An 11,492-nucleotide genomic window follows, 5' to 3' on the forward strand; every position below is an offset into this window, starting at 1 on the left:
AGAGGAGAGCGGGAGTTTCTCCCATATTAACAGGAAGATGAGAACTGGAGTTTCTCCAATTGAAAAAGTGAGAGGAGAACTGGAGATTCTCCAATTGAAACATTGAGAGTAGAGCTGGACTTTCTCCAATTGAAACAGTGAGAGGAGAGCTGGATTTTCGCCAATTGAAACAGTGAAAGGAGAGCTAGAGATTCTCCAATTGAAACAGTGAGAGGAGAGCTGGAGTTTCTCAGTTTGAAACAGTGAGAGGAGAGCTTGAGTTTTTCCAACTGAAACAGTGAGAGGAGAGTGGGAGTTTCTCCAACTGAAACAGTGAGAGGAGAGCTGGAGTTTCTCCAATTGAAACAGGAAGAGGAGAGCTGGAGATTCTCCAATTGAAACACTGTGAGGAGAGATGGAGTTTCACCAATTGAAACTGTGGAGGTGCGGTGGAGTTTCTCCATTTGAAACAGTGAGAGGAGGAACTGGAGTTTCTCAAATATGAAACTTTGAGAGGAGAGCTGGAGGTTTCTGCAATAGAAGCAGTGATAGGAGAGCGGGAGTTTCTCCAACTGAAACATTGAGAGAAGAGCTGGAATTTCTCCCATTGAAACAGTGAGAGGAGAGCTGGATTTTTGCAAATTGAAACAGTGAAAGGAGAGATGGAGATTCTCCAATTGAAACAGTGAGAGGAGAGCTGGATTTTCGCCAATTGAAACAGTGAGAGGAGAGCTGGTGTTACTCAGATTGAAACTGTGAGAGGACAGCTGGAGTTTCTCCAGTTGAAACAGGAAGAAGAGAGCTGGAGATTCTTCAACTGAAACAGTACGAGGAAAGCTGGAGTTTCCCCAATTGAAACCGTGAGAGGAGAGTTGGAGATTCTCCAACTGAAACACTGTGAGGAGAGAAGGAGTTTCTCCAATTCAAACAGTGAGAGGAGAGCTGGAGTTTCTCAAATTGAAACAGTGGAGGTCAGGTGGAGTTTATCAAATTGAAACCGTGAGAGGAGAGCGGGAGTTTCTCCAACTGAAACAGTGAGAGGAGAGTTGGTGTTTCTCCCATTGAAACAGTGAGAGGAGTGCTGGAGTTTCTCCAATTAAAAGAGTGAGTGGGGAGTGGTGGTTTCTCCAACTGAAACAGTGATAGAAGAGTGGGAGTTTCTCAGATTGAAGCAGTGAGAGGAGAGCTGGAGTTTCTCCATTTGAAGCAGTGAGAGGAGAGTGGGAGTTTATCGGATTGAAACAGTGAGAGGAGAGCTGGAGTTTCTCCAATTGTAACAGTGAGAGGCGAGTGTGAGTTTCTCAGATTGAAACTTTGTGAGGAGAGGTGATGTTTCTCCAACTGAAACAGTGACAGGAGAGTGGGAGTTTCTCAGATTGAAACAGTGAGAGGAGAGCTGGCGTTACTCCATTTGAAACTGTGAGAAGAGAGCTGGAGTTTCTCCAATTGAAACTGTGAGAGGAGAGCTGGAGTTTCTCCAATTGATAAAGTGAGAGGGGAGCTGGAGTTTCTCCAATTGAAACAGTGAGAGGATAGCTGGAGATTCTCCAATTGAAACAGTGAGAGGAGAGCTGGAGTTTATCCAATTGAAACAGTGAGAGGAGAGATGGAGTTTATCCAATCGAAACAGCGAGAGGAGAAGTGGACTTTCTCCAATTGATACAGTGAGAGGAGAGCGGGAGTTTAAACAATTGAATCAGTGAGAGGAGAGCTGGAGTTTATCCAATTGAATCAGTGAGAGGAGAGCTGGAGTTTATCGAATTGAAACAGTGAGAGGAGAGCGGGAGTTTCTCCAATTGAAACAGTGAGAGGAGAGCTGGAGTTTATCCAATTGAAACAGGAAGAGGGGAGCTCACGTTTCTCCAATTGAAACATTGGAAAGTGAGCAAGAATTTTTACAATTGAAACATTGAAAGGAGAGCTGGATTTTCTCCAATTTGAAACACTGAGAGGAGGGCTGTACTTTCTCCAATTTAAACAGAGAGAGGAGAGCGGGAGTTTCTCCCAATGAAACAGGAAGAGGAGAGCTGGAGTTTCTCTTATTGAAACAGTGAAGGGGGAGCTGGAGTTTCTCCAATTGAAACAGTGAAAGGAGAGCGGCAATTTCTCCAATGGTAACAGGAAGAGTAGACCAGGGGTTTCTCCAATTGAAACAGTCAGAGGAGAGCTGGAGTTTCTGCAATTGAACTGTGAGAGAAGAGCAGAAGTTTGCCCAATTGATAAAGTGAGAGGATAGCGGGAGTTTCTCCAATTGAAACAGGAAGAGGAGAGCTGGAGATTCTCCAATTGATCCAGTGAGAGGAGAACTGGACTTTCTCCAATTGTAAAAGGAAGAAGAGAGCTGGAGATTCTCCACTTGAAACAGTGAAAGGAGAGATGGAGATTCTCAAATTGAAACAGTGTGAGGAGAGCTGGAGTTTCTCCAATTGTAAAAGGAAGAAGAGAGCTGGAGATTCTCCACTTGAAACAGTGAAAGGAGAGATGGAGATTCTCAAATTGAAACAGTGTGAGGAGAGCTGGAGTTTCTCCAATTGAAACACTGAGAGGAGTGCTGGACTTTCTCCAATTAAAACAGTGAGTGGAGTGCTGGACTTTCTCCAATTAAAACAGTGAATGGGGAGTGGGAGTTTCTCCAATTGAAACAGTGAGAGGAGAGCTGGAGTTTCACCTATGGAAACTGTGGAGGTCAGGTCGAGTTTCTCCAATTGAAACCGTAAGAGGAGAGCGGGAGTTTCTCCAACTGGAACAGTGAGAGGAGAGGTGGAGTTTCTCCCATTGAAACAGTGAGAGGAGAACTGGAGTTTCTCCAATTGAAACAGTGAGAGGAGAGTGGGAGTTACTCCAATTGAAACACAGGGAGGAGAGCTGCACTATCTCCATTCGAAACAGTGAGAGGTGAGTGGGAGTTGCTCCAATTGGAACAGTGAGAGGAGAGCTGGAGTTTCTCCAATTGGAACAGTGAGGGGAGAGCTGGAAATTCTAAAATTGAAAAGTGAGAGGAGAGCTGGATTATCTCCGATTGAAACAATGAGAGGAGAGCGGGCGTTTCTCCCATATTAACAGGAAGATGAGAACTGGAGTTTCTCCAATTGAAAAAGTGAGAGGAGAATGGGAGATTCTCCAATTGAAACATTGAGAGTAGAGCTGGAGTTTCTCCAATTGAAACAGTGAGAGGAGAGCTGGATTTTCGCCAATTGAAACAGTGAAAGGAGAGCTAGAGGTTCTCCAATTGAAACAGTGAGAGGAGAGCTGGATTTTCGCCTATTGAAGCAGTGAGAGGAGAGTGGGAGTTACTCAGATTGAAACAGTGAGAGGAGAGCTGGAGTTTCTCCAACTGAAACAGTGAGAGGAGAGTGGGAGTTACTCAGATTGAAACAGTGAGAGGAGAGCTGGAGTTTCTCCAATTGAAACAGGAGGAGGAGAGCTGGGGTTCTCCAATTGAACCATTGAGAGGAGAGCTGGATTTTCGCCAATTGAAACAGTGAAAGGAGAGCTAGAGATTCTCCAATTGAAACAGTGAGAGGAGAGCTGGATTTTTGCCTATTGAAGCAGTAAGAGGAGAGCTGGAATTTCTCAGATTGAAACAGTGAGAGGAGAGCTGGAGTTTCTCCAACTGAAACAGTGAGAGGAGAACTGGAGTTTCTCCAATTGAAACAGGAAGAGGAGAGCTGGAGATTCTCCAATTGAAACACTGTGAGGAGAGATGGAGTTTCACCAATTGAAACTGTGGAGGTGCGGTGGAGTTTCTCCATTTGAAACAGTGAGAGGAGAGCTGGATTTTCTCAAATTGAAACAGTGGAGGTCAGGTGGAGTTTATCAAATTGAAACCGTGAGAGGTGAGCGGGAGTTTCTACAACTGAAACAGTGAGAGGAGAGTTGGTGTTTCTCCCACTGAAACAATGAGAGGAGTGCTGGACTTTCTCCAATTAAAAGACTGAGTGGGGAGTGGGAGTTTCTCCAACTGAAAGAGTGAGAGGAGAGTGGGAGTTTCTCAGATTGAAGCAGTGAGAGGATGGCTGGAGTTTCTCCAATTGAAACAGTGAGAGGGGAACCGGAGTTTCTCCAATTGTTACAGTGAGAGGAGAGCAACAATTAGTAAAATTGAAACAGTGAGAGGAGAACTGGAGTTTCTCCAAATGAAACAGTGAGAGGAGAGCTGGATTATCTCCGATTGAAACAGTGAGAGGAGAGCCGGACTTTCTCCAATTGAAACAGTGAGAGGAGAGCGGGATTTTCTCCCATTGAAACAGTGAGAGGAGAACTGGAGTTTCTCCAATTGAAAAAGTGAGAGGAGAACTGGAGATTCTACAATTGAAACATTGAGAGCAGAGCTGGTGTTTCTCCAAATGAAACAGTGAGAGGAGAGCTCGAGATTCTCCAATTGAAACAGTGAAAGGAGAGCTGGAGATTTTCCAATTGAAACAGTGAGAAGAGAGCTGGAGTTTCTCCAATTGAAACAGTGAGAGGAGGGCTGGAGTTTCTCCAATGAAACAGTGAGAGGTGAGTGGGAGTTTATCAGATTGAAACAGTGAGAGGAGAGCTGGAGTTTCTCCAATTGAAACAGTGAGAGGTGAGTGGGATTTTCTCAGATTGAAACTTTGAGAGGAGTGGTGGCGTTTCTCGAATTGAAACAGTGACAGGAGAGTGGGAGTTTCTCCAATTGAAACTGTGAGAGGAGAGCTGGAGTTTCTCCAATTGATAAAGTGAGGGGAGAGCTGGAGTTTCTCCAATTGAAACAGGAGGAGGAGAGCTGGGGATTCTCCAATTGAACCAGTGAGAGGAGAGCTGGAGTTTCTCCAATTAAAACAGGAAGAAGAGAGCTGGAGATTCTCCAATTGAAACAGTGTGAGGAGAGCAGGAGTTTCTCCAACTGAAACAGTGGGAGGAGAGTGGGAGTTCATCATATTGAAACAGTGAGAGGAGAGCTGGAGTTTCGAAGATTGAACGAGTGAGAGGAGAGCTCGAGATTTTCCAAATGAAACAGGAAGAGGAGAGCTGGAGTTTCTCCAATTGGAACATTGAGAGGAGAGCTGGAGTTTCTCCAATTGAAACAGTGAGAGGAGAGCTGGAGTTTCTCCAATTGATAAAGTGAGAGGAGAGCAGGAGTTTCTCCAATTGAAACAGGAAGAGGAGAGCTGGAGATTCTCCAATTGAACCAGTGAGAGGCGAGCTGGAGTTTCTCCAACTGAAACAGAAAGCAGAGAGCTGGAGATTCTCCAATTGAAACAGTGAGAGAAGAGCAGGAGTTACTCCAACTGAAACAGAAAGCAGAGAGCTGGATTTTCACCAATTGAAACAGTGAGAGGAGAGCTGGAGTTACTCAGATTGAAACAGTGAGAGGACAGCTGGAGTTTCTCCAATTGAAACAGGAAGAAGAGAGCTGGAGATTCTTCAATTGAAACAGTACGAGGAAAGCTGGAGTTTCCCCAATTGAAACCGTGAGAGGAGAGTTGGAGATTCTCCAATTGAAACACTGTGAGGAGAGAAGGAGTTTCTCCAATTCAAACAGTGAGAGGAGAGCTGGATTTCTCAAATTGAAACAGTGGAGGTCAGGTGGAGTTTATCTAATTGAAACCGTGAGAGGAGAGTGGGAGTTTCTCCAACTGAAACAGTGAGAGGAGAGTTGGTGTTTCTCCCATTGAAACAGTGAGAGGAGTGCTGGAGTTTGCCCAATTAAAAGAGTGAGTGGGGAGTGGGAGTTTCTCCAACTGAAACAGTGATAGAAGAGTGAGAGTTTCTCAGATTGAAGCAGTGAGAGGAGAGCTGGAGTTTCTCCAATTGAAACAGTGAGAGGCAAACCAGAGTTTCTCCAATTGTTACAGTGAGAGGAGAGCTGCAATTTCTAAAATTGAAACAGTGAGAGGAGAGCTGGAGTTTCTCCAGCTGAAACAGTGAGAGGAGTGCTGGATTATCTATGATTGAAACACTGAGAGGAGAGACGGACTTTCTCCAATTGAAACAGTGAGAGGAGAGCTGGAGTTTCTCCCATTGAAACAGGAAGAGGAGAACTGGAGTTTCTCCATTTGAAAAAGTGAGAGGAGAACTGGAGATTCTCCAATTGAAACATTGAGAGCAGAGCTGGTGTTTCTCCATTTGAAATAGTTAGACGAGAGCTCGGAATTCTCCAATTGAAGCAGTGAAAGGAGAGCTGGAGATTCTCCAATTGATAAAGTGAGAGGGGAGCTGGAGTTTCTCCAGTTGAAACAGGAAGAGGAGAGCTGGAGATTCTCCAATTGAACCAGTGAGAGGAGAGCTGGAGTTTCTCCATTTGAAACAGGAAGAAGAGAGCTGGAGATTCTCCAATTGAAACAGTCAGAGGAGAGCAGGAGTTTCTCCAACTGAAACAGTGGGAGGAGAGTGGGAGTTTATCAGATTGAAACAGTGAGAGGAGAGCTGGAGTTTCGAAGATTGAACCAGTGAGAGGACAGCTGGAGTTTCTCAGATTGAAACAGTGAGAGGAGAGCTGGAGATTCTCCAATTGAAACAGGAAGAGGAGAGCTGGTGATTCTCCAATTGAACCAATGAGAGGAAAACTGGAGTTTCTCCAATTGATACAGGAAGAAGAGAGCTTGAGTTGCTCCAGTTGAAACAGTGAGAGGATGAGCTGGAGTTTCTCCAATTCAAACAGTGAGAGGAGAGCTGGAGTTTCTCTAATTGAAACAGTGAGAGGAGAGCTGGAGTTTCTCCAATTGAAACAGTGAGAGGAGAGCTGGAGATTCTCCAATTGAGACAGTGAGAGGAGAGCTGGAGTTTCTCCAATTGAAACTGTGAGAGGAGAGTGCGCGTTTCAGCAATTGAAACAGTGAGAGGAGAGGAGCAGTTTCTCCAAATTGAAACAGAGGGAGGAGAGCTGCTCTTTCTCAAATTGAGACGGTTTGAGGAGAGTGGGAGCTTCAGAGATTGAAACAGTGAGAGGAGAGCTGGGGTTTCTCCAGTTAAAACAGTGAATGGGGAGTTGGAGTTTCTCCAATTGAATCTCTGGAGGTCAGGTGGATTTTTTCCAATTGAAACCGTGCGAGGAGAGTGGGAGTTTCTCCAACTGCAACCGTGAGTGGAGAGTGGGAGTTTCTCAGATTGAAACAGTGAGAGGAGAGCTGGAGATTCTCCAAATGAAACAGTGAGAGGGGAGCTAGAGTTTCTCCAATTGGAACAGTGAGAGGAGAGCTGGAGTTTCTCAAATTGAAACAGTGAGAGGAACCGGAATTTCGCCAATTGAAACATTGAGAGCAGAGCTGGTGCTTCTCCAATTGAAACAGTGAGAGGAGAGCTGGAGATTCTCCAATTGAAACAGTGAGAGGAGAGGTGGAGTTTCTCAAATTGAAACAGTGAGAGGAGAGTGGGAGTTTCTCAGATTGAAACAGTGAGAGGAGAGGTGGAGTTTCTCCAACTGAAACAGTTACAGCAGAGTGGGAGTTTCTTAGATTGAAACAGTGAGAGGAGAGCTGTAGTTTCTCCAATTGAAACTGTATGAGTAGAACTGGAGTTTCTGCATTTGAAAAAGTGAGAGGAGAGCTGGAGTTTTTCAAATTGAAACAGGAAGAGGAGAGCTGGAGATTCTCCAATTGAACCAGTGAGAGCAGAGCTGGATTTTCTCAAATTGAAACATGAAGAAGAGAGCAGGAGATTCTCAATATTGAAACAGTGCGAGGAGAGCTGGAGTTTCTCCAATTGAAACAGTGATAGGAGACTTGGAGATTCTCACATTGAAACAGTGTGAGGAGAGCAGGAGTTTCTCCAATTGTAACAGGAAGAGGAGAGCTGGAGTTTCTCCAATTGAAACTGTGAGAGGAGAGCTGGAGTTTCTCAAATTGAAACAGTGAGAGGAGAGCTGGAGTTTCTCCAATTGAAACAGTGAGAGGAGATCAGGAGATTCTCCAATTGACACATTCAGAGGAGAGCTGGAGTTTCTCCAATTGAAAAAGTGAGAGGAGAACTGGAGATACTCCAATTGAAACATTGAGAGCAGAGCTGGTGTTTCTCCAAATGAAACAGTGAGAGGAGAGCTCGAGATTCTCCAATTGAAGCAGTGAGAGGAGAGCTGGAGTTTCTCCAATTGAAACAGTGAGAGGAGAGTTGGAGATTCGCAAATTGAAATAGTGAGAGGAGAGTTGGAGATTCGCAAATTGAAACAGTGAGAATAGAGCTGGAGTTACACCAATTGAAACAGAGAGGGGAAAGCCGGAGTTTCTCCAACTGAAACAGTGACAGGAGAGTGGGAGTCTCTGAGATTGAAAGAGTGAGAAGAGAGCTGGAGTTTCTCCAATTGAAACAGAGGGAGGATTGCTGCACTTTCTCCAACTGAATCTGTAAGAGCAGAGCGGGAGTTTTGCCACTTGAAACACTGAGTGGGGAGTGGGAGTTTATCCAATTGAAACAATGAGAGGAGAGTGGGGATTTCTCAGATTGAAACATGAGAGGAGAGCTGGAGTTTCTACAATTAAAAAAGTGAGAGGAGAGCTGGAGATTCTGCAATTGAAACAGTGAGAAGAGAGTTGGAGAGTCGCAAATTGAAACAGTGAGTATGAACTGGAGTTTCAGGAATTTTAACCGGACGAAGAGAGCAGGAGATTCTCCAATTGAAACTGTGGAGGTCAGGTGGAGTTTCTCCAATTGTACGAGAGAGGGGAGAGCGGGAGTTTCTCCAATTGAAACAGTGCGAGGAGAGCTGGAGATTCTCCAATTGAAACTGTGAGAGGAGAGTGGGGGTTTCAGCATTTGAAACAGTGAGAGGAGAGGAGGAGTTTCTCCAATTGAAACAGAGGGAAGAGAGCTGCACTTTCTCCAATTGAAACGGTTTGAGGAGAGTGGGTGCTTCAGAGATTGAAACAGTGAGAGGAGAGCTGGAGTTTCTCCAGTTAAAACAGTGAATGGGGAGTTGGAGTTTCTCCAATTGAAACTGTGGAGGTCAGGTGGATTTTTTCAAATTGAAATCGTGCGAGGAGAGCGGGAGTTTCTCCAACTGAAACAGTGAGAGGAGAGTGGGAGTTTCTCAGATTGAAACAGTGAGAGGAGAGCTGGAGATTCTCCAATTGAAACAGTGAAAGGGGAACCGGAGTTTCGCCAATTGAAACAGTGAGAGGAGAGCCAGAGTTTCTCCAATTGGAACAGTGAGAGGAGAGCTGGAGTTTCTCCAATTAAAACAGTGAGAGGAACCGGAGTTTCGCCAATTGAAACATCGAGAGCAGAGCTGGTGTTTCTCCAATTGAAACAGTGAGAGGAGAGCCGGAGATTCTCCAACTGAAACAGTGAGAGGAGAGGTGGAGTTTGTCAAATTGAAACAGTGAGAGGAGAGCTGTAGTTTCTCCAATTGAAACTGTGAGAGGAGAGCTGGAGTTTCTCCATTTGAAAAAGTGAGAGGAGAGCTGGAGTTATTCAAATTGAAACAGGAAGAGGAGAGCTGGAGATTCTCCAATTGAAACAGTGAGAGCAGAGCTGGATTTTCTCCAATTGAAAAATGAAGAAGAGAGCTGGAGATTCTCAATATTGAAACAGTGATAGGAGAGTTGGAGATTCTCAAATTGAAACAGTGTGAGGAGAGCTGGAGTTTCACCAATTGAAACTGTGGAGGTCCGGTGCAGTTTCTCCAATTGAAACAGTGAGAGGAGAGCTGGAGTTTCTCCAATTGAAACAGTTTCAGGAGATCAGGAGATTCTCCAATTGACATAGTGAGAGGAGAGCTGGAATTTCTCCAATTGAAACATTGAGAGCAGAGCTGGTGTTTCTCCAAATGAAACAGTGAGAGGAGAGCTCGAGATTCTCCAATTGAAGCAGTGAAAGGAGAGCTGGAGATTTTCCAATTGAAACAGTGAGAGGAGAGTGGGAGTTTCTCAGATTGAAACAGTGAGAGGAGAGCTTGAGTTTCTCCAATTGAAACAGTGAGAGGAGAGTGGGAGTTTCTCAGATTGAAACAGTGAGAGGAGAGCTGGAGTTTCTCCAATTGAAACTGTGAGAGGAGAGCTGGAGTTTCTACAATTGAAACTGTGAGAGGAGAGCTGGAGTTTCTCCAATTGATAAAGTGAGAGGAGAGCTGGAGTTTTTCCAATTGAAACAGGAAGAGGAGAGCTAGAGATTCTCCAATTGAACCAGATGGAGGAGAGCTGGAGTTTCTCGAATTTTAACAGGAAGAAGAGAGCTGGAGATTCTCCAATTGAAACAGTGCGAGGAGAGCTGGAGATTCTCCAATTGAAACTGTGAGAGGAGAGTGGGGGTTTCAGCATTTGAAACAGTGAGAGGAGAGGAGGAGTTTCCCCAATTGAAACAGAGGGAAGAGAGCTGCACTTTCTCCAATTGAAACGGTTTGAGGAGAGTGGGTGCTTCAGAGATTGAAGCAGTGAGAGGAGAGCTGGAGTTTCTCCAGTTAAAACAGTGAATGGGGAGTTGGAGTTTCTCCAATTGAAACTGTGGAGGTCAGGTGGATTTTTTCAAATTGTAATCGTGCGAGGAGAGCGGGAGTTTCTCCAACTGAAACAGTGAGAGGAGAGTGGGAGTTTCTCAGATTGAAACAGTGAGAGGAGAGCTGGAGATTCTCCAATTGAAACAGTGAGAGGGGAACCGGAGTTTCGCCAATTGAAACAGTGAGAGGAGAGCCATAGTTTCTCCAATTGGAACAGTGAGAGGAGAGCTGGAGTTTCTCTAATTGAAACAGTGAGAGGAACCGGAGTTTCGCCAATTGAAACATTGAGAGCAGAGCTGGTGTTTCTCCAATTGAAACAGTGAGAGGAGAGCCGGAGATTCTCCAACTGAAACAGTGAGAGGAGAGGTGGACTTTGTCAAATTGAAACATTGAGAGGAGAGTGGGAGTTTCTCAGATTGAAACAGTGAGAGGAGAGCTGTAGTTTCTCCAATTGAAACTGTGAGAGGAGAGCTGGAGTTTCTCCATTTGAAAAAGTGAGAGGAGAGCTGGAGTTATTCAAATTGAAACAGGAAGAGGAGAGCTGGAGATTCTCCAATTGAAACAGTGAGAGCAGAGCTGGATTTTCTCCAATTGATAAATGAAGAAGAGAGCTGGAGATTCTCAATATTGAAACAGTGATAGGAGAGTTGGAGATTCTCAAATTGAAACAGTGTGAGGAGAGCTGGAGTTTCACTAATTGAAACTGTGGAGGTCCGGTGCAGTTTCTCCAATTGAAACAGTGAGAGGAGAGCTGGAGTTTCTCCAATTGAAACAGTTTCAGGAGATCAGGAGATTCTCCAATTGACATAGTGAGAGGAGAGCTGGAATTTCTCCAATTGAAACATTGAGAGCAGAGCTGGTGTTTCTCCAAATGAAACAGTGAGAGGAGAGCTCGAGATTCTCCAATTGAAGCAGTGAAAGGAGAGCTGGAGATTTTCCAATTGAAACAGTGAGAGGAGAGCTGTAGTTTCTACAATTGAAACAGTGAGAGGAGGGCTGGAGTTTCTCCAATGAAACAGTGTGAGGAGAGTGGGAGTTTATCAGATTGAAACAGTGAGAGGAGAGCTTGAGTTTCTCCAATTGAAACAGTGAGAGGAGAGTGGGAGTTTCTCAGATTGAA

The sequence above is a fragment of the Cetorhinus maximus genome, chromosome 10 (genome assembly GCF_964194155.1).
Source record: "Cetorhinus maximus chromosome 10, sCetMax3.hap1.1, whole genome shotgun sequence".
NCBI lineage: Eukaryota > Metazoa > Chordata > Chondrichthyes > Lamniformes > Cetorhinidae > Cetorhinus > Cetorhinus maximus.